The sequence below is a fragment of the Lagopus muta genome, chromosome 1 (assembly GCF_023343835.1).
Source record: "Lagopus muta isolate bLagMut1 chromosome 1, bLagMut1 primary, whole genome shotgun sequence".
Taxonomy (NCBI): Eukaryota; Metazoa; Chordata; class Aves; order Galliformes; family Phasianidae; genus Lagopus; species Lagopus muta.
In genome coordinates, this window is record NC_064433.1 from 5,511,542 (window position 1) to 5,531,358 (window position 19,817).

The 19,817-nt window shown below is 39.4% G+C and overlaps 2 protein-coding genes across 2 annotated transcripts in view; one reads left to right on the forward strand and one right to left on the reverse strand.

Annotated features, from left to right (window-relative positions):
- Positions 1-19,817, reverse strand: part of LOC125696498 (uncharacterized) — a 37,102-nt gene that overhangs the window by 11,113 nt on the left and 6,172 nt on the right. The window lies entirely within an intron of this gene.
- CELF2 (CUGBP Elav-like family member 2) overlaps positions 6,911-19,817 on the forward strand; it is a 564,102-nt gene continuing 551,195 nt past the window's right edge. The window contains exon 1 of the mRNA XM_048952217.1: positions 6,911-7,188. The gene's annotated coding sequence lies outside the window, so the exon portion shown is untranslated. The remainder of the gene's footprint in view (positions 7,189-19,817) is intronic.

Sequence of the window (19,817 nt, forward strand, 5' to 3'; positions counted from 1 at the left end):
CAGATGTTGGTGGCATTGCAGTGGAGGTTGAAACTTCCCCAATATTCCATTACATTATTTAGCTGTGTGACAGACGGCAGCAGACAGGCAATCTGAGAAAATGACATCTGACATCAAGATCTGTAAGCAAAGGTGTTTCACTGAATTCCTCCATGTAGAAAAAATGGCCCTCATTGACATTCATTGATACATGCTGAACATTTGTGGAGACCAAATGTCTCTCACAGTGGACGTGAGCACAGTGAAGCAGTGGGTGGTGCGTTTTAGCAGTGGTGGCAGAATTTCACACCATGAAATGAAGAACATCCCAATCAGATCATCTATGCAAATCAGTGTATTTCACCAGGGAACTGTGTGCAGAGATGAATATCAGCTTCAGTGCGTTGGAAACTGTGGTGACAGTGTTGGAATATAGCAAAATGTCAAGTGGGTCCCACAAATGCTTGCACAGATGCAAACAGAACACTCTATGCAATACCAGTACAAGAGTGAAGCTAACAGTTTTCTGGATCACATCATTATCGGAGATGATACACGGTGTCGTCAATACAGGCTACAGTTAAAACAGCAATTCATGGAATGGCAACGTGAATTCTCGACTGAAGAAAAAGTTCAGGATGCAGCCCTCAGTGGGTAAAGTGATTTATACTGTGCTTTGGTAAAGGGGCAATCCCTCCAGGATTCCTGGAACTTTTTTTTCTGAGGGGCAGGAATGCACAGTTTGACCCATTTGAAGAAAGGTCATTTAGATAGTTCTGGCTACAAAGAGTATATTTCTGGTCTTATTTGCAGTTTGTTGTGTTTATAAGTCATGATTTTAACACATGACTAAATACCTTTACTCAGCCATTTTCCGTTTTACAGTACAACAGGGTCTGCTTAGACATAGTGCAAAAAGAGACTTTGAATGTTCATGAATTTGGATTTGTATGGAGATATGTTTTTTTGTTTGTTTGTTTGTTTATTCTTTTTGCTTTTTTTTTTTTTTTTAAAGGAATGGCAGTTTTTGAAATGATTTCATTGTTTTTAGGACCCAATCCTTGATCATCAGTGACAAGAAAATTTCTGAAAAATCCCAGTCAATATGAATTCCATTGAACATAAAGGCAAAACCATGGGGCAATTTACTCAGCTCCTGGCATGACGGCTGCAGATGGAGCTCAACTGTCTACAAGGGGTAAAAGGATCCTAGCCCAGGAGCTGGCAGGCCTCATTGAAAGGTCTTTAAACTAGGTAAGAAGGGGGAAGGGGACAAAATGAGGACTGCTGAGGTTCAGGTAGTTCAAGGTTCAAAAGTGAACTTGATGGGTGATAAGGGTGGAGTTCGAAGGGATGGAGTGTGGCAGGGGAATGCTGCCTCCCTGAAGTGTCTATACACTAATGCGCGCAGTATGGGAAATAAACAGGAAGAGTTAGAGATCTGCGTGCGGTCACATGGCTATGATCTCATTGCGATCACAGAGACGTGGTGGGACAGCTCACATGACTGGAATGTTGTCATGGAGGGCTATGTGCTTTTTAGGAAAGATCGGCCAGCAAGGCGGGGTGGTGGAGTTGCTCTTTATGTAAGAGAGCAGCTTGAATGTATTGAACTCCACCTGGGGGAGAGTGGTGTAGCAGTGGAGAGCTTGTGGGTAAGAATCAAGGGGCGGGCTGGTATGGCTGACACCATTGTGGGTGTGTGCTACAGGCCCCCTGATCAGGAGGAGGAGGTTGATGAGGCCTTCCACAAACAGTTGGAAGCAGCGTCACGATCCCAGGCGCTGGTGCTTATGGGGGACTTCAATTATCCAGATATTTGCTGGAAAAGCAATGTGGCCAGGCATGCACGGTCCAGACGGTTCCTGCAATGTGTTGAAGACAACTTCCTGATGCAGGTGGTTGAGGAATCAACGAGGAGAGGGGTACTGCTGGACCTTATTCTCACTAATAGAGAAGGGCTTGTCAGGGAAGTAAAGGTCAGGGGCAGCTTGGGTTGTAGTGACCACGAGATGGTGGAGTTCAAGATCCTGAGTGGAAGAAGTAAAGCAAAAAGTAGGATTGCTATCCTGGACTTTAGGAGAGCCAACTTCGATCTCTTTCGGGGCCTACTTGGAGCTGTCTCATGGGCTAGGGTGTTGGAAGGCAAGGGGGCCTGTGAGAGCTGGTCGGCATTTAAGCAGCTCTTCTTCCAAGCTCAGGATCAGTGTGTCCCTGTGAGGAAGAAATCGGGAAAGGGTGGCAGGAGACCTGTGTGGATGAGCAAGGAGCTCGTGCACAAACTCAAAGGAAAGAAGGCCCATGAAATGTGGAAAAAGGGTCTGACTACTTGGGAAGAATACAGGAATGTTGTCAGGGTCTGCAGGGATGCGACAAGGAAGGCTAAAGCCCGCCTGGAATTAAATCTGGCAAAGGGGATAAAGGATAATAAAAAAGTTTTTTTCAAGTACATTAACAGTAAAAGGAAGACAAGGGAGAATGTGGCTCCCCTGCTAAGTGACGGGGGTGTTCTGGTAATGGAGGATGCTGAGAAGGCGGAGATACTGAATGCCTTCTTTGCTTCTGTTTTCAGTGAAAAAGCTCCCCTTCGGGAATCTGAGGCCCTGGAGGTTAGTGAGAGGATCTGGGGGAGTGGAAGACCTCCCTTCTGTCAGGGAAGAGGTGGTCCAGGAGCGCCTAGGCAACACCAATGTTCACAAATCCATGGGACCCGATGGGATTCATCCACGGGTGCTGAGGGAGCTGGCAGAGGTGATTGCTGAACCGCTTTCTGTCATCTTTGAGAAGTCTTGGAAGACGGGGAAGGTGCCTGAAGACTGGAAGATAGCCAACGTCACCCCGGTCTTCAAAAAAGGCAAGAAGGAAGACCCAGGCAATTATAGGCCAGTCAGCCTCACCTCTGTCCCTGGAAAGGTGATGGAACAGCTTGTACTGGATGTCATCTCCAGACAACTGGAAGAAGAGGAGTATCAGGAGTAGTCAGCACGGGTTCACAAGGGGGAGGTCGTGCTTGACCAACCTGGTAGCCTTCTATGATGTTGTCTCTGGCTGGGTGGATAGGGGGAGAGCAGTTGATGTAGTCTACCTTGATTTCAGCAAGGCATTTGATACTGTCCCCCACGACATCCTTATAACAAAGCTGAGGAAGTGTGGGATAGATGAGTGGACAGTGAGGTGGGTTGAGAGCTGGCTGACTGGCAGAGCACAGAGGGTTGTTGGTGGTGGTGCAGAGTCCGGTTGGAGGCCTGTAACTAGCGGTGTTCCTCAGGGGTCTGTGCTGGGTCCGGTCTTGTTCAACATCTTCATCAATGACCTTGATGAGGGGATAATGGCCACCCTCAGCAAGTTTGCTGATGATACGAAGTTAGGAGGGTTGGCTGACACGCCTGAAGGCTGTGTTGCCATTCAGCAAGACCTGGACAGGCTGGAGAGCTGGGCAGAAAAAAACCGGATGAGGTTTAACAAAAGCAAGTGTAGAGTCTTGCATCTGGGGAGGAATAATTCCATGCACCAGTACAGGTTGGGGGATGACCTGCTGGAGGGGAGCTCTGCGGAAAGGGACCTGGGTGTCCTGGTGGATGACAGGTTGGCCATGAGCCAGCAGTGTGCCCTTGTGGCCAAAAAGGCCAATGGCTTACTGGGGTGCATTAAAAAGAGTGTGGCCAGCAGGTCGAAGGAGGTGATCCTCCCCCTCTACTCTGCCCTGGTAAGACCTCATCTGGAGTACTGCGTCCAGTTCTGGGCTCCCCAGTACAAAAAAGACAGGGATCTCTTGGAAAGAGTCCAGCGGAGGGCCACGAAGATGGTGAAGGGCCTGGAGCATCTCTCCTATGAGGAAAGGCTGAGTGAACTGGGTCTGTTCAGCCTTGAGAAAAGAAGACTGAGAGGGGATCTGATCCAGGTCTATAAATATCTAAGGTGTGGGTGGCAGAATGGTGAGGCCAGACTGTTTTCAGAGGTAAGTGGAGACAGGACAAGGGGAAACGGCTGGAAATTGCAGCATAGGAAGTTCCGCACACACATGCGCAAGAACTTCTTTACAGTGAGGGTGACGGAGCACTGGAACAGGCTGCCCAGGGAGGTGGTGGAGCCTCCTTCTCTGGAGATGTTCAAGACCTGCCTGGATGCCTACCTGTGAGACCTACCGTAGGGAACCTGCTTTGGCAGGGGGGTTGGACTTGATGATCTCTGGAGGTCCCTTCCAACCCCTACAGTTCTGTGATTCTGTGATTCTGTGAAAAATATTCCTAAAATGAGACCAGAAAACATTTTTCTTGGTGGTGTGTCGTAAAGGATGCACAGGTTAATTAGAAATTTTATGTTGTATTAGATGGTAGGAAACCTCAGTTAATTACTACATCTTTAACTAATTCATTAAGAACTGATTATAAAACCACAAAGTAAGTATTACCTTTACCATAGTACCGGAATTGGTTTATTTGTAAAGTTCAAAACCTATGACATTTAATTAAAATTAAATTTTAACAGAAACATAGGATGGTTAATAGTAACATATGGCATTATTAAATTGTAAAATGAAGGAAGCTTCCAATGATACAAACCATACTCTTCTACACAACTTAATACTAGCCCTTGTGTTTTCTTATGTCCTATATTATAAAAGGTTTATGTTAGCAGTTTACTTTTCCACTACTTTTATTTAAAGTTAATAGAACAAGTGAGATGATTCTATAAATGTTTGATTTTATGAGCTCTTGTGCACTTTTGTCAACCAATTAGTCAAATTGCATTCTTGACTCCGTTTTTGCTAAATCTAGTTGTTTTTTTTTAGTTTTTGTTACTTAGTTCACTACCCTACTCCATTAAAGACAAAATTCAATTATTTGTCTTTTGAAGCTCTAAGTGCCTTGTTCAAAATGCCAAGTGCATTAAAAACAGGCCACCCTCGACTTTCGCAGGGAAATATGGAAGAATAATAAGTGAGTTGGATTTAACAGTATTTAGAAATTGAGCATGTGTATGCATATGTGCAAGAGTATATGTATGAAAATACCAAATTAAAGATTAAATTCTTTCAAGTTATCAAGAACACTTTTTTTCTTTTTTTTTCTTTCTTTTTTTTTTTTTTCCCTCCTTTCCATTCTTTTCTCTTCACAAGGAGAAAAAGAGAAAGAAAGTCTTGTGGTTAGAACAAAGGATGTGGAGGTAGAGAACAATGAACTTGAAGAAAAGGCTATACTCGGTCATTTTTAAAGCTAAAAAATAAGTCTTCATAGCCACAAAAGTGTAAACGTGTGCAATATTTTAGTTGAAAAAATGCTGCATTTTTCCAAGTACTTGGGGAATCTGCCATCGTAGCTCTTCCAAATTCTGTTCACTGTCCTTATCTATTTGTATTTCCATTTTGAAGACAACTCTCTATGCTGTCTTTTGCCTCCATACTGAGACTGAACCCACGGGGGATAAAAAAAAATTCTTGTATACAGCATGAGACTGCTAAGAGAGCTTGGTAACTGCAAAGAAATGAAACTTGTGTACACAATTTTATCCTCATCTGTGGAACGGTGAGAGATTTCTAGCCTCCACAGAAAAGATTTGAGATGGTAACCTGTTGAAGGGGTCTGGAGATTATAGAAGAGAAGCAACTTGAAAGCTGAATGTGGTAATTTAATATGGTAATCAGTTAATGAATAGGAGCCTAATGATGGCTGTCAGACAAACCCTATCCAATCAGTTCTGTTACGTAGCTCTTGACAGAAGCAGTCATCCAATTGGAGCTACTTTGATGAGTAAAGGCTACAGAACATGCGAAGCTATAGTAAAAATTTGTTTTTGCAGAGTTTTAAAAATCTATTTAGAAGCCTGTTTTTCATGGCAGATATTTTCAGCACGCATGTGTCTCTTTCTGTGTAAATGGCAAACTTTGAGTAAAACAGAGATTAATTTAATTAAGATGAAACATTTCAGCTTTTTATTTTATGGTTACACGCATAAGTAGAGCAGTCACTGAATAAAAACGTTGCATATTTACTGATGCATGATCCAAGCAATTACTACTAAAGTATTAAGGGAAAGCACCATTTCACTCTTTTAATTTTATTTGATAATTAGGAGGGAACCATATTTTGGTGAATACATTTACAGTTAGAAGTTATAGATTATATTTGTCTTTGTTGTGGAAGGATGATTTTAGCCCTGTTGCTAAAAGTCTGTTAGCAACAATTAAAATTGCAATAAAAATGCATTTATAGCTTCTGTACTTGATTTTCACGTTGGTTTCCATCAAATATTTCACACTCTTATAATGTAAGCAGTCTGCTAATAGTCAGTAGCACAGACCTTCAAGAGTGATTTTAAACATCTGTTTAAAGACACAGGTTTTGCTGTACTTTGAATTTCAGTTTGTTCATTTTACATAAGCATTGTGCAAGTTGTTCATTGTGCCTCTGACTTTGTTACTTTCTATTCTTAAAATATGATTATAAAAAGTTTAGTGGGAAAACCTAAACGCACATAAATGTGTATGTATATATATATATGGCAACTTTTTTTGTGCCAGAGTTTAGTCCTTCCTGACTTCCTATTCAATCATTTTTGTATACTGTATTACATGAAGGGCTGAAAGCAGCCTGCTAAATGCAACATGGCAAATGCCTGCATGTATTCTACATATATCATACTATTAAAATCAATCTGTTGAGGTTAGTTTCCATTTCAAGGAGAGCACAGAATCACAACAACCAGCTCCTATCATATGCTGCATTGTATCAATTAAAATTAAATGAAATTTCATGCAAAGAACACAACTTAAAAAATCCCAGCAAATAACAACAGAACCTTTCCACTAATGATTTTCAGTCATCAGAAGTAGAGAGAGACTCAGACAGCAGACAGCATGGTCCCAGCATGCTTTTTGCCTTTTTTTTTGTTTGCACAGTAGCTGTCAGTTGCAGCCCTGCAGGTAGTAGAACCCAGTGGGAAGAGGGGCGGGACAGAGCGATGCTGCCTGAACTGACAGCAAATTTAAATTACTGAGCTTTCTTTTTCTATTTTTTTTTCTTTGCGTGATTTTTTTTTTCTTCTATTTTTCTACTCTGCGACAAACTGAAAAGATTCTAGCACACGCTAATTTAACCACCCTGCTTCTTCGTCTTCTTTTTTTTTTCCCCTCTTCTGCTTTCAGGATAATTAAAAGAGAATCCTGTAAAGGCAACATTCCTTCAAGCAAGTTGGTGCTGTAACGTGCTGGTAAGACAAATTTAATTTTTTTGTTCCCTTTCCCATCTTTTCTCTTCCTTTTTTGGAGCTGAAAGCTTTTGTATATCTAACGCTGTCATAAGTGTAGTTCCCCTGCTGTGGAGGGTTAGGATGTAATGAAAAGGTGTAACTGCTTGATATGTGACCTTCTCCTATTACTTAAAATGGATAATAACAGCTTTCGTGTCTGTCCTCATGATGCTTTTCTCTCTGAGAATTGACTATTTGCTCAAGAGAAGCGGTGCTGTGATTGTCGCACTATGACAATGAGGACTTGATTGTTTTTTGGGTGCTGTTCCATGCTCCTATCAGAAAAGATATTTGAGTTGGGGGTTTATGTGTGTGATTTTTTTTCAAATGCTACCCGAAGCACAGATACAATGGGGGTGGAGATGGGGGTGGAGGAGATGATCTTGGGTATCATTCTGCCTGTTCAGCTGTTTACTCGATGGGGAAGAGCAACACTGAAACTTTTCAAAAATAAATAAATATTTTTTTTGTTTGCATCAAGTGGGATCGGTGTCTCCAGGATTTATTGTACACTGAGTAAAGTTCTTGCTATCCTTTGCATTGTTCCTCTGGAGAAACAGGGAGAGAGCTGTTTTACTCCTTACCTTGACATATCTCTGTAGAAGCTAATTGCAAGAAGGTGATAAACTTTGAGACTAAATATTTGGCGTTGCTTTTGTAAAGAATGAGTCTGATGCTCTGACTAATTTCCTATGAATGCAAACCTGCCAGAAATAATCAGATCTGTGTTATACATGTTCCAGTTACTGCCTCATAAGTCCCCTGATTTCTAAGATCTGCCTTCTAGTCTTTTTCTGACATTAATGCATTTTATAGGAAATCAGAGGTGTTCAGTTTTTGATTTGTTTTAACTTTTATGAAACTTTTAGGGCCACATACATATATTTTGTTTTTATTTGTTTTTATTCTCAGATGTGATTTTGAGAAGTATTAAATGTTACAGCACCTACTAAAATCAACAGGAAGGCTGACTTTGTTCTGTATTTAAGAGGAAATTGCTGAGTATTCCCAGAACTGAATCTTATGTTTGTTAAAATCTCTCTTTTCCTAACTGCAATTTGTTGCCATTACACTTAAGACCTGATCCTGTAAGCTTTTATTGAATTATATGGAGTAAACAGCTTTTACAGTTAGTTGTTGACAGCTTTGTGGCTGTACTGAGAAAAACTTTTTGAATACATATCAGAATTTTTCAAAGAAATGGTGTGGAGTTGGAATGCCAGCGTGATTCAGTCCTCTAATTTCTTGAAAACTGTTTTCCTTTATTTTTTAAAAGTGGTATCTTGAAATTAATCATCTTCAATGTGACACTCAGAAGTCTGTTTTGCCAACTGCATGTCATGATCACATAGGGCAAAACTGCGCAGGAGGAAAGGGTATAAGGAGCAATCAGAGACTGAGTACACATTCTTCTTTGTGTTCTTGGAAAGAAGAGAAAGATGTGGCAATGCCATATGGAAAATCATATTCTTTCCCAGGAACTTTGTTAGGATGCAGGGTTAAGGGTTTCAGGAGTTTGTCATTCCCTATTTCAGCCTCAATTTCAAGCACTGTGATACTTCTCTAAATATTTAGTTTACTCATGCAGAAAACGTTGGTGTCTTGTGAAATGAGGTCACTGTAGCTCTCACACCTTTCTTTTGCCCTTACAATTTGCCTCCCCTCCTCCCCCAACAACAGGAGCCAAAAAATTAGGCTTTGTCCTTTGTAATCCTAAACTCCCAACCATTTATAACTGGAGAATAAAAGGATTGAATTCAGTGTTCTTGTTATGGAAATAAGTTTTTATTCACTCAGTATCAACTGACACTTAGAAGCGTATCTGATGTAATATGAATAAACTGTAGGCTGTTGACAGTAAATTATGCAGCTATAGTCTCACTTTATTTTAGAAACAGTGCTTGTACAATGCTCAAATGGCCTAATGGAGTGAAACAGCTGCCAATGTGCTCATTTGAGTTTTGTGATCACCCAGATGCACGAGAAGTCCTTTGTGTTTGATGACTGCAGCCCATAGTGGGCAGCACAGTAGTAGACAGGGCTGCAAGGAACAGGGCTTGGGTGTAATCAAGAGTATATACCATATTAGAGGTGATGCCAAAGTTACTGTAATGAGCAACAGGACAGTAAAGCACAGTCACTATGAGATTCTGAGTTTGGCAACAAAAGTTAATTTCTGAAGCATTAAAACATAAGAAGTCATCTGTACCTTTAAAATAATAATAATCAATCAGCTTCTGTATCTTTAAAATAATAATATTAATCAATCAGTCTACTTTCTATTTGAATGTAATCTTTACATTTGTGTTTTTAACTAATCTGTACACTTTGCTGTTGGCTTCTAGCAGTACCCAAACTTTGGAAATTTCCAGTTGAATGGAATTACTTTCAATGCAACAAAAAAAATCAAGGCAGAAAACTTGCTGTAATTTCCCATCAGTATGACAGAAATAAGAAAACACTAGGCTAATAAAAATGATAATCTGAGTTTACAACTGTTAACAAGATTCCTGAATAGAAATGGTGCTATTATGTGCAAAGAACTTCTATCATCACTAGAGGAATGTAATATAAAATTAAGAGTTTTATTATTAGGACCTTGTCATCCAATCAGAAATCAACACATAACCTTACTCTGTAAAATGCTGTAAGTTTTGGCATCTTCCCTCCCCTCTGATTAATAAAATATTAAAAACATTTTATAATTAGAAACTGATAACATAGCTATGAATTTTCTTTACAGGAAAAAGCTGGCGTAATTCTGTATTTCTTCCACATCTCCAGCATATAAAGTCACTGCTAGTCTGTGCTACATGCAGTAGGTGCTACTGAGGTAAATTCCAAACTTGCCATGGGCTGTAATGATGGGATTTTACAGGCTTCTTTCTCTTAAGAGAGATCAGATTCACAGACTCCTCAGGACTATCAAGAAGAAATTACAAATATGCTATACCATTTCTTTCATAGAACCATAGAATCACAGAATCATATAATAAAGATAGGATTTTAAAGATCATATAGATCCAACTCCCTACTATGGGCAGGAACACCTTTCAGAATACCAAGTCACTCAGAAACCTCATCCAGCTTGGCCTTGAGCACCTCTAGGAATCAGATGTTATGTCTGGGTAACCTGTTCCAGAACCTCAGTGAGTGAAAAATTTCTAGCTCATATCTAATTTAAATCTACTTTTTTATTATTATTATTTAAAATTATTACTCCTTGTCCTCTTATTACACTCTATTAGAAACAGTCTCTTTCCTTGTTTTCTTTAGGCCCACTTTATCAGCGTTACATTTCTAGTCAACCAAATTAGGCATCACAGAGGCATAGCAAAACTCTTACATCTTAACCTCTGACAATATTTTATTTCATTCTAGTAATAACAGACTTTTACCTCCCAAATGCAAATAATTTACAACATTATTAGGGGCTTGCTGTATTTCCATTTAATGAATTAGCTCTGGTATTATTTTCGTAAGAATCACTCTGGAAGCTCCACATCACCAAATAAAGCAAAACAGCTGTACCTTTGCTCAACGGCCCGAGTCTCCAGTCATCCCTCATACACTGATTGATAACAGACTGAGCCAACACTAGCCAATCCTTCCACAAGGCTGGCAGCTGAAAACACATCCTTCATCTCCTGATGAAGATGGTTCACTGTAGACTCCTGGGGAACCCTAATCCTGTGCAGAGTATATGAAACCCTAAATATAATCAAATGCCTCCTTTCTACACTCTCAAAGAAATACAGCATACATTATATATGAGGTCACTAGGCATAAATTAAGAATAAAAATAAATGTCTTATTCTAAGATAAAATTAAAATATTACCAAAAATGAGAAATGCTAGAGGAGAAGCAAAGCCCCATAGAGTGTGATTCTAGACTATCATTATCACTTATAGACATCCCTGCCTGATTTCTGTCTCCCATCGTCAGTGAAGCTGATAGCATAGTTCCCATCCTAAAGGTTATGTGCTGAAGGAGTTCTTGGAGCTAAGTCTTTTCTATTTCTACTTTTCTGCACCTACTGTCTCTTCCTTGGGGGAAGTAACAAAGGGGCAGAAAGCCAGAAGCTCTATATGTACATTTTTATTTGGTTTCACATATAGGAGTCTCATGCTGCTTGTATAACCCTCATATAAAAGTCTGGTCTCTGTTCATGGTTGTTGGACACCAGAGGCAGGATTCATCTTATCCAAATTTAGATACGTATGCTGTACACACCTACACCCGTGCTAATCACCTTGTGCTCCCTAACAGACAAAGGAGATGAGCAGATGCTTTCAGGGAGTGATTTATCTGACCTATTTTTTATAAATGTTTTGTTTGATTCTCACTGTAGGACATCACATCCAAGACTCAGATCATTTAACCTCCTCTCCTCTTCAAATTTTCTTAATTAACTGCACTGTTGCATTGCTTAATTTAGACATCTTTTCCTCATCCACTTGGAGTCTCGAGTAACTATGCCATGAAGATACAGAGCTAAAAACTGTAAATTACATATCTGGAAAAAAAAAGCCATAGTATTTTTGACTTACTGAGCCCAATATAACTGGCAGTGTACTTAAAACAAGGCTAATCATAGTGAAATTAGGATTGGATTGCATAGACAGGGTAAAGTTGCTCACGTATATCATTAGTCCTCAAGGGCTGCTGGGGGATGCTGTTGCGAGTGCATTCCAGGCAGTGTGTTTAATGTACAATTAATCTTGTTCCTCATGGTTTTTATTAGGCTGAACTGATCTAGTGAAAGGAGCTGCTGTGATTGTTTTATTTGTTCTATTTTGCAGACCAGTGGCATTTAAAAGTTATGCTGCAATGCTTTAAAAAATGAGAGATTCATGAAACACCATGAGTACACTGAAGTCCACCTAATTTAGGCACCAGCACTTTAATAAGCTGATGCTCCAGATATAAGTCTCATTACACAGGGGAAGCTAAGTGCATTTGAAGGCTTCCAGACAGAGAACGTGCCTTCCTAAATGTGTGCAGCTAAGGCTGTATTTACACTGCTGAAAGTATCTTACAGAGAAATCTTTGGCTCCCAAGTGTTATGGCACAGCTCACATCCATATCACATCTGGCCAGCTGTCGAGGGGTTTATTGTGTCCACTGTACCCCATACTGGGCCCCAGCTTTTTGCTTTTGGGAAAAATGAATGTTTGTGGATGATGCCCGTGGGCTCACACTGGAACAACAGATTGAAAGGAACAGAGGCAAACAGGGCTGAATCAACCTTTTTCATAAAGCCTTGAGAGCGTGATCACCACAGATGACCACAGCCAGTATCACAGTCAGGTTTTTCCAAAAGGAAAACTTGTTTGATTTCAGAATCAAATGTGTCAGCACAGAAATATATATTCCTTTATATACAAATACCCAATATGGGTATCAGGCACATGAAACCACTCTAGATAGCTAAGTTATCCAGCAGTATGGACACAATGCAGATCAGTCTCTTTTAGGATTCATTTCTCTTTTCCCTCAGCTAATCTTCATTATCCTAAAGGCTAAGTGTACATTTGATTCAAGTTAGAAAAATTGGATTCTGCCATTCATTAAAAATGAAACATTTGATCATCAGGCATGACTGAGGTAAGTGAGCAAAATAGTCTCTAGTCAGGCAAAATGAAGAAGAAAATGTGACGATAATCAATAGAACTGCTCATAAAATAAAAGAGCTCCCAACATGTGATTTTGTCTATTATACTTTTGCTATATTCAGTGATTGATTTATAGGTACAGTGCACACCATTGACACAGTAAGCAACCTAGAAAGCCCAGCACCTGTATTTTGGATAACATGAGGCAGAAATATAGATTAATAGTGGCTCTTAATCAGACATAGTCAATGTTTCCATAGGCACTCCATAAATAATGTGCTCTGGTAAAGCCTTTCTTTTGTCATATCCTAACTCAACAACAATTATGAAGGACATATGCATACTCAGTCATGCTTTTGCTCTTGAGTGAAGAGCAATAGCAGCCACTCAGTGTCAAGCAGTAACCGAGACCACATTCACAGGACATGAAAGGCTGGGTACTCTTGCTGAACAGGTTTACACATTTAAGTTTTGATCCTTTAAAGTCTTACACACATGCTTAACCTTACACATTGCGATGGAAATCCTGGACCTCTCAAAATCAATGACAAAACTCCAGTGACTTCAAAGGGCTACTCTGTGAATGGGCTTTTTGGTTTCAGTGCAGCCACACAGAGTGTAGACATCTGTGAGCTGATCTTCTGAACCTTGCTGCTTGCATAAAGCCTTATGAGATTGAGGAAGATGTGAAATGTAACTTTCAAACCACTTCTTCTGTCTCACAACAAGCCACAAATATTCTAAGATGTTTTCTTTCCTGATCTGCATTATTCATGGGTTTTGCTCGAACCCCATGGTAAAACCTTTGGGGTGGTTTCTTCAGAGGCCTGTGACCAATCCATAATTCAATCCTTTCCATGCTTGTATTGCACTCTGAGCAGATTGCTTTCTTTACCTTCTAGAAAATGCAGACCCCAAATTTAGGTGATTATGCTGGAGTGATAGCTTTCTTTTTCAATTTTTGTTTAAGAAAAAAAATCTATAATTTATTGATGTTACAGGAAATCTGGGAAATATCTACTGGAATGACTTTAAGGTCAGGAAAAAAAAAAAAAGGATTGATTTGTGCATGATTTGACTGCTGTTTTTTACCTGCTTTCTGCTGGTAACTGAGAAGACCTAAGAAGCTGGGTAGGAAGGAGTATTGTGTTGATTCCATCTTCACACAGACCTTTGTGCGTAGTCAGTTAAGTTCATCCTCCAACTTCTTGCGCAGTCCCACTGGGTCTACAGGCAATGCAACACACACCCAACACTCATGCCAACTAATCTGGATTTAGGGGCCTTTGGCAGCCTCAAATAACACCAAAATGTCTCCAAGCTCCGACAACAAAGCTCACATTTGTAAATCTGGACCTCCCAGGCATTTGCAAAATATTTAATGAATAGTGATTGTGAATTGTGCTAGGAAATTGGAAAGTCTTGGCCAACCTTTCCCTAAGCTGGCAAAAAGATTAGTGAGGACAGTTATATCAGCACAAGCATTCTTTGGAAAGGGGATGTATGATGTTTTGCTTCCCAGTTATGCTTTAGATAAACCCATATTAGTATTTGTGTAAACTGAACAATCATTTTACTAAATGGGTGGCATGCTTTTGAAAAGAAAACTGGTTTGGGTGAGCACAACAAATATTTTTGTTTCCGTATTGGCATTTTTCTCTACCACGTTTCATTTTATAAGCACTAAAATAATCCCCAAACTTTACTCCTTTATTTTATTTTTTTTAATGGGGGGGGGGGGGAGCTTTTACCATGAAGATATTTTATCTTCATCTGCTCATGTATTAATGGGCTTTTCACATTCCCAGCAAAGGCATGTGCAAAATTCTTAACCATAGAGATTACAGAAATTTACTGCTTTACTGGCATGGTCAAGTTGCCACAAAATTGCATTTGTTAATGCAGCTGTGAAAACACATGACACCTGCCATCTCTTAGCATAAAGATTTTAAATATGGCTGGGAAGAGTTTAAGAATGCCCATAAAATGGGGTTTGGCTATGTCAGTTCAGCTTTAGAAAGGATTCTGTTGTAAAACCCTCACCCATAATTGGACACAAGTGACAGATTTACTTAACTTGTGTTCACAAATGGAGCACTGAAAATGCTCTGCCTTTCTCACCCCAGAAGAATGACCATGGCAGATGTTAACGCTGTTGAGAACAGCTTTAGTGTAACTACAGGTGAGACAAATGGGAGATTTATTAGTCTGGGTGTCGAGGGAAGGGGAGTCAGTTGTATCCACTGCTGTTCCAAAGAAAAGCAATGCACATTACCAAACACATTGCATGGCACACACAGTGGACTATAACATAGGCTATTCTGTGCCTATGAATTCATGAGCATGCCTGCTTTCTTTCTTTGCTTTTCAAGCACCCAGAACCCAGAATCAAAATGCCCATGATTATACTTTCTCTTCTTCGTGCCCCACCCATTTAATTTCAATGGCAAATCTCCAACTTCGTTGATGATACAATAAAATCAATGACTTCAAGGCCGGGAATTCAGTGACCTATAAGAAAGTGAACAAGGGAAAATGAATCTTCTCCAATGAAAGTCCTGAGACAAGGCCTGATCCAGCAGGTCCCTAAAATAATATGTATTCAACACAAATTTACACTGGTTGTTCAGGCATCAAATAAAGCCCTTAATTATGTGCTTAAGAGCATGGTATGGGAATAGTCCCATAGAAGCCACTGCAACTGCAGAAATTCTTGAAGTTCAGCAAGTGAGCGAAGGTGTTGCTGCAAAATTATTATAGTTCTCTTCAGTCAATGCCCTCTTCCAAGCAAACAAACCAGTACAGGTCCAGTGAATACAACAACTTGAGATACCATATATGTGTTGGTATTTAGATTATTTATATTCCTTTATTCCCAAACCAATTTACTGCAATAATGATAAAAGTAGGAATATTTACTGCTTGAAATTCAAAGGTCTTTTCCATGCATGATTTAGAGTACACTTGCATGTAGTGCTGATGTCTGTTCAACAGTCCCACTTCTAAGTAGAATAACATCTTAAAATTTAAAATAAATAAATAAATAGTAAACTGTTTGCAGTGTAACTGGGAAAATATTCTCCTCTGCATTTAAAGTCAATTCTATTTACCCCAAACTCTTGAACCAGGTACTTACTTAGAAGAGATGCTTAACAGCAGTGCCGTATATAACACATATTGTTTAACTGCTTCCCTGCAGCTCATCCCGTTTAAACAGGGGTACAATATTTCTGCATTATCTTGCTTTCATGAAACCTGTGACATTCACCAGTTTTATTTTCAGGCAATGCTGTTTACAGCAAACACAGCTCCTGGTGTTTCCAAAAGTTTCCTGCCGTCAGAAACACGAGGGCCAAATTGAAAATATTGGTTTGGGAGAATGTAATCTTTTCAGTACAGACTTTGGTCAGTGTGATTGTATTCACTCTAAGTGCCCAGTAGTAATGATGTCCAGGCACAGGGCCGAATGCTAAAACTGCCCCCAGAGTGAGTATACTCATACTCTGCAAGAGAAGCAGTAAAGTGTGTTCATATTCTGGACAGCCACATTCAAAAGCACAGCTCCCCATGAGGATAATTCTTGCCAGAAGTATGAATAAGCTGCATCTAGGCTATGCATTATGGCAACTGCTGCATCAGGGACTGCTAAGTAATTCATAAATAAGCAATCTCTGCTGCTCCCAATTCCTGAATCGAGCTTGAGAATGTACTTATGTAGATCCAAGTAGGAAAGGCTTGTATAGTGGTCTCAGTGGGTTTCAAGTGCCAAAACAGAGGTGGCTACTTTCCATCTCCTGCTCCTTTGACTGGCCATAATTTTTCTGGCAAGCATATATATACAGTGCCTAGAAGGATTTGGCTTCTGTTCTTCAGCTCATATTCATCATTTGGGTTGCTTTAGTGAAGTTATGTATTCAGAAGCCCCAGTTATGGTAGGATAAAGACTCCATCGCAGCTGAAATCTTTATTATTAAATGAATTATGAATAAAACCAGAAGAAAACAAAACAAAACAAAACAAAACAGACATGCTTTACAAACCCATCAGCCATCATGTTTTGGGCACGCAAGCGTATTTATGCCCACAACAAAACTGCAGTATAATATAGGACTTTTACATTAGTGCTCATTTCATTTTGTTTTGTTGAGAATGATCAAAGTTCCACTTATATAACTAAAGACTTCCAGATCTTTGGTTAATAAAAAAACAGTGACCTCTTTGAAGCCTTTTGAGCCAGAACAGCACATGATATTTTCTAGAGCCTGAATAGCCCTCAAAGGCAAGAGAAGGTACTGATCCAGAATGCACAACACTTTAACAACAGACAAAATAATTTTAATCAGGAATTCTATATTAGCACTAACCATATTCTGTAAGTCTGTAATGGGAATAAACTGTATTATTACAGAAAACATCCTGTCTTATTTTGGAAGTTTCAAACTTGCTCATTTTAAGCAGTAGTTCAGAAGATTTTTTTGAAAACATGTAGTAGTCACTATTAAAAAAGAACGTAATTATTAGAACTCTATTCTCCCAGCTCCAACTGCTGACCTATAAAGATCCAGGTGATTTTTCTTTGCAGAAGAATCACAAATTACGTGTTCTAATGAGCCAATAAAATAATTTCCTGGAAGGCAATGCTCTATCCACGTACTGTTCTTCTTTAGATAAATTTTTGCCTTTCAGGATGATTTATAATCTACTTCACAGACGTTACTTTTTGGAAAATTGTAAAAACCTTGTCAGCTTATGCCTTTATCTAAACAAAGAGCTATATAATGCAGAGCAAGGATAATCAACCACTTCTGTATGTAAAGACAAGCTGATCATAATAAAATAGAACAATATTGTCATAGTTTAATTTTCGTTCTGATTTCTTCTTTCAACAGCAAAAAATATATTTTAGTGCTGCAACTACTTATCTTTGCTTGAATCCAAGAGTGAAAATGCAGCTGTGATTTTTCTAGCTATTTCCTGTCAACCTCATACCTCAAACTACAAAAAACCTCAGGCAAATCTTTCTCACAGGGTCTGACTCGTTTCGCTAGAACATATATGGTAATCCGTGGACCATACTAGTGGTTTTCTTATCTAAATTTATATCTCTGTACAAGTTTCACAAAATACATTAGAGAAAATTAAATGATACTGAAGTGGGACACAAAACTCTCAAACAGAACTAATTTTCACACTTTGCAGAATTAGTCAAAAGAATTCCCTAACTCAAAACATTCTGTATGCCTCAGAGTTTCTTTACACAGCTTCCTTTACTGCCTTAAAATTAATTTTCCTGAAAGAGAGAACTTGTTCTCAGGACTGACAAGTGAAACAGGAGGTAATAAAATAGTTTTGAAAGTTCTGGTGACAGGGATCTATGCCACAGCATTGTCTATATCTTGCTTGTGGTTACACATCTATGATTATGTCAGTAGTATGGAATAAAACAGTCAAGGACTGCCCTAGAGACCCAAGGATGGACCCAAGGCATGGCATCACTTGTATCCATCTGCACACATTCCCTGCAACCCCAGACCAGCAGCATCCAATCTTGCAGTTGGCACAGCCCTGATAATTACTGTCCCTCAACCCAGGCTTAGGCATTTTGAAGGAGGGAGTTGGCACAACCCAGAGCTCTTCAGGGGAACACAGTATCAATTATACATCTATGAATGATCAGGCAGTAGTGCTTGGGCCACAATCATAGCCTTCTTTTTTTTATATATATATTACTGGATGTACAGCTAGCGCAAACACAGAACAAAGGGAGCCTCCTCTTCAGAGAACTCAGCTGCTCTAGTTTGAACTTCAGGTGCCCACTTTCACAACCTGTCAACCCTAATACATGGAACTTGAAAAGAGGAAAAGGGAACATTTAGTAGTGAACAACTGTACAGATTAAGCAGAAAACTTTCAAATACGAAAGAACACCACTAACCTGAGCAATAAAAATGGAGCATATGGATATATATACAGGACATCCTTGAATGATCAGTTTTTGAAAGATGGGAAAGTATTGCTTTGTTCTTAGAGTTTTTTCCACACTTATACTTTTGGCCACCAGTGGAGACAGGACAGCAGGTTAGACCCGCATTCATACAACATGGAGCAACTCTGGTGCCGAATCCTTCCCTTACATGAAGGGTAATATTCAAGAAAGAAACTTTTTTCCTTCTTCGGTACTGATCTATGGAGACCTGAAGATGGCTGCTGGAATAGAGCTGACTTTCAGATCAAACAAGCTTCCATGTCTGTATCTATCCAAGTAAGCACAGCAGGTATTCATCAGTACATCCTTGTCTAGGAGCAAATTGCATTCCAAATATGCATCCAAAGATATAAAAGTGCAAATATACTGATGCAGTCCCTTTGGAAAACTTGTCTGCATACATTTAACGGAGCAAGGGATAGGAGATGTTATTTGACTCACTTGAAATGTCAGTTTAGATAATTTTTCTAATTGAGTCTTAATATTTCACTGCTTCCCGTATCTCCCAAAATGATTATTAACAAATAAACAGATCTTTCTCACTTGTCTCAGAAATAATAATAGAATAGGCTTCATTGCATATGCAGGAGCTCCAATTTAGGTGAAAATTATTTCTGGTAATTCAGCGTGTGGCATCATGCAGACACATCTATTAACAATGCTGCATCTTTCAGTACGTGTTATGCAAGCAGCTATGGCAGAGCAAGTTAGTAGCTTGATTTTATTAAAAGAACAATACACACCACCACTACCTCAGAGGAAAATAAATACATATGCATATTACTATGCATAAAGTATGGTGTGAAAAATACATGTAGAAGACCACATCCACTGTGTTTCCTTTCTACAGGATTTTGGAAAGCTTCTTCTGTAGCTGTCCAGCTTAGATTTACCAGGGTCAGAAGAGATGTGCCAAAAATTAATATAATTTGGATTTATCAATACCAGACTCCTCTGAAGAAAAAATAAGTCCTCTTTCCACAGGATA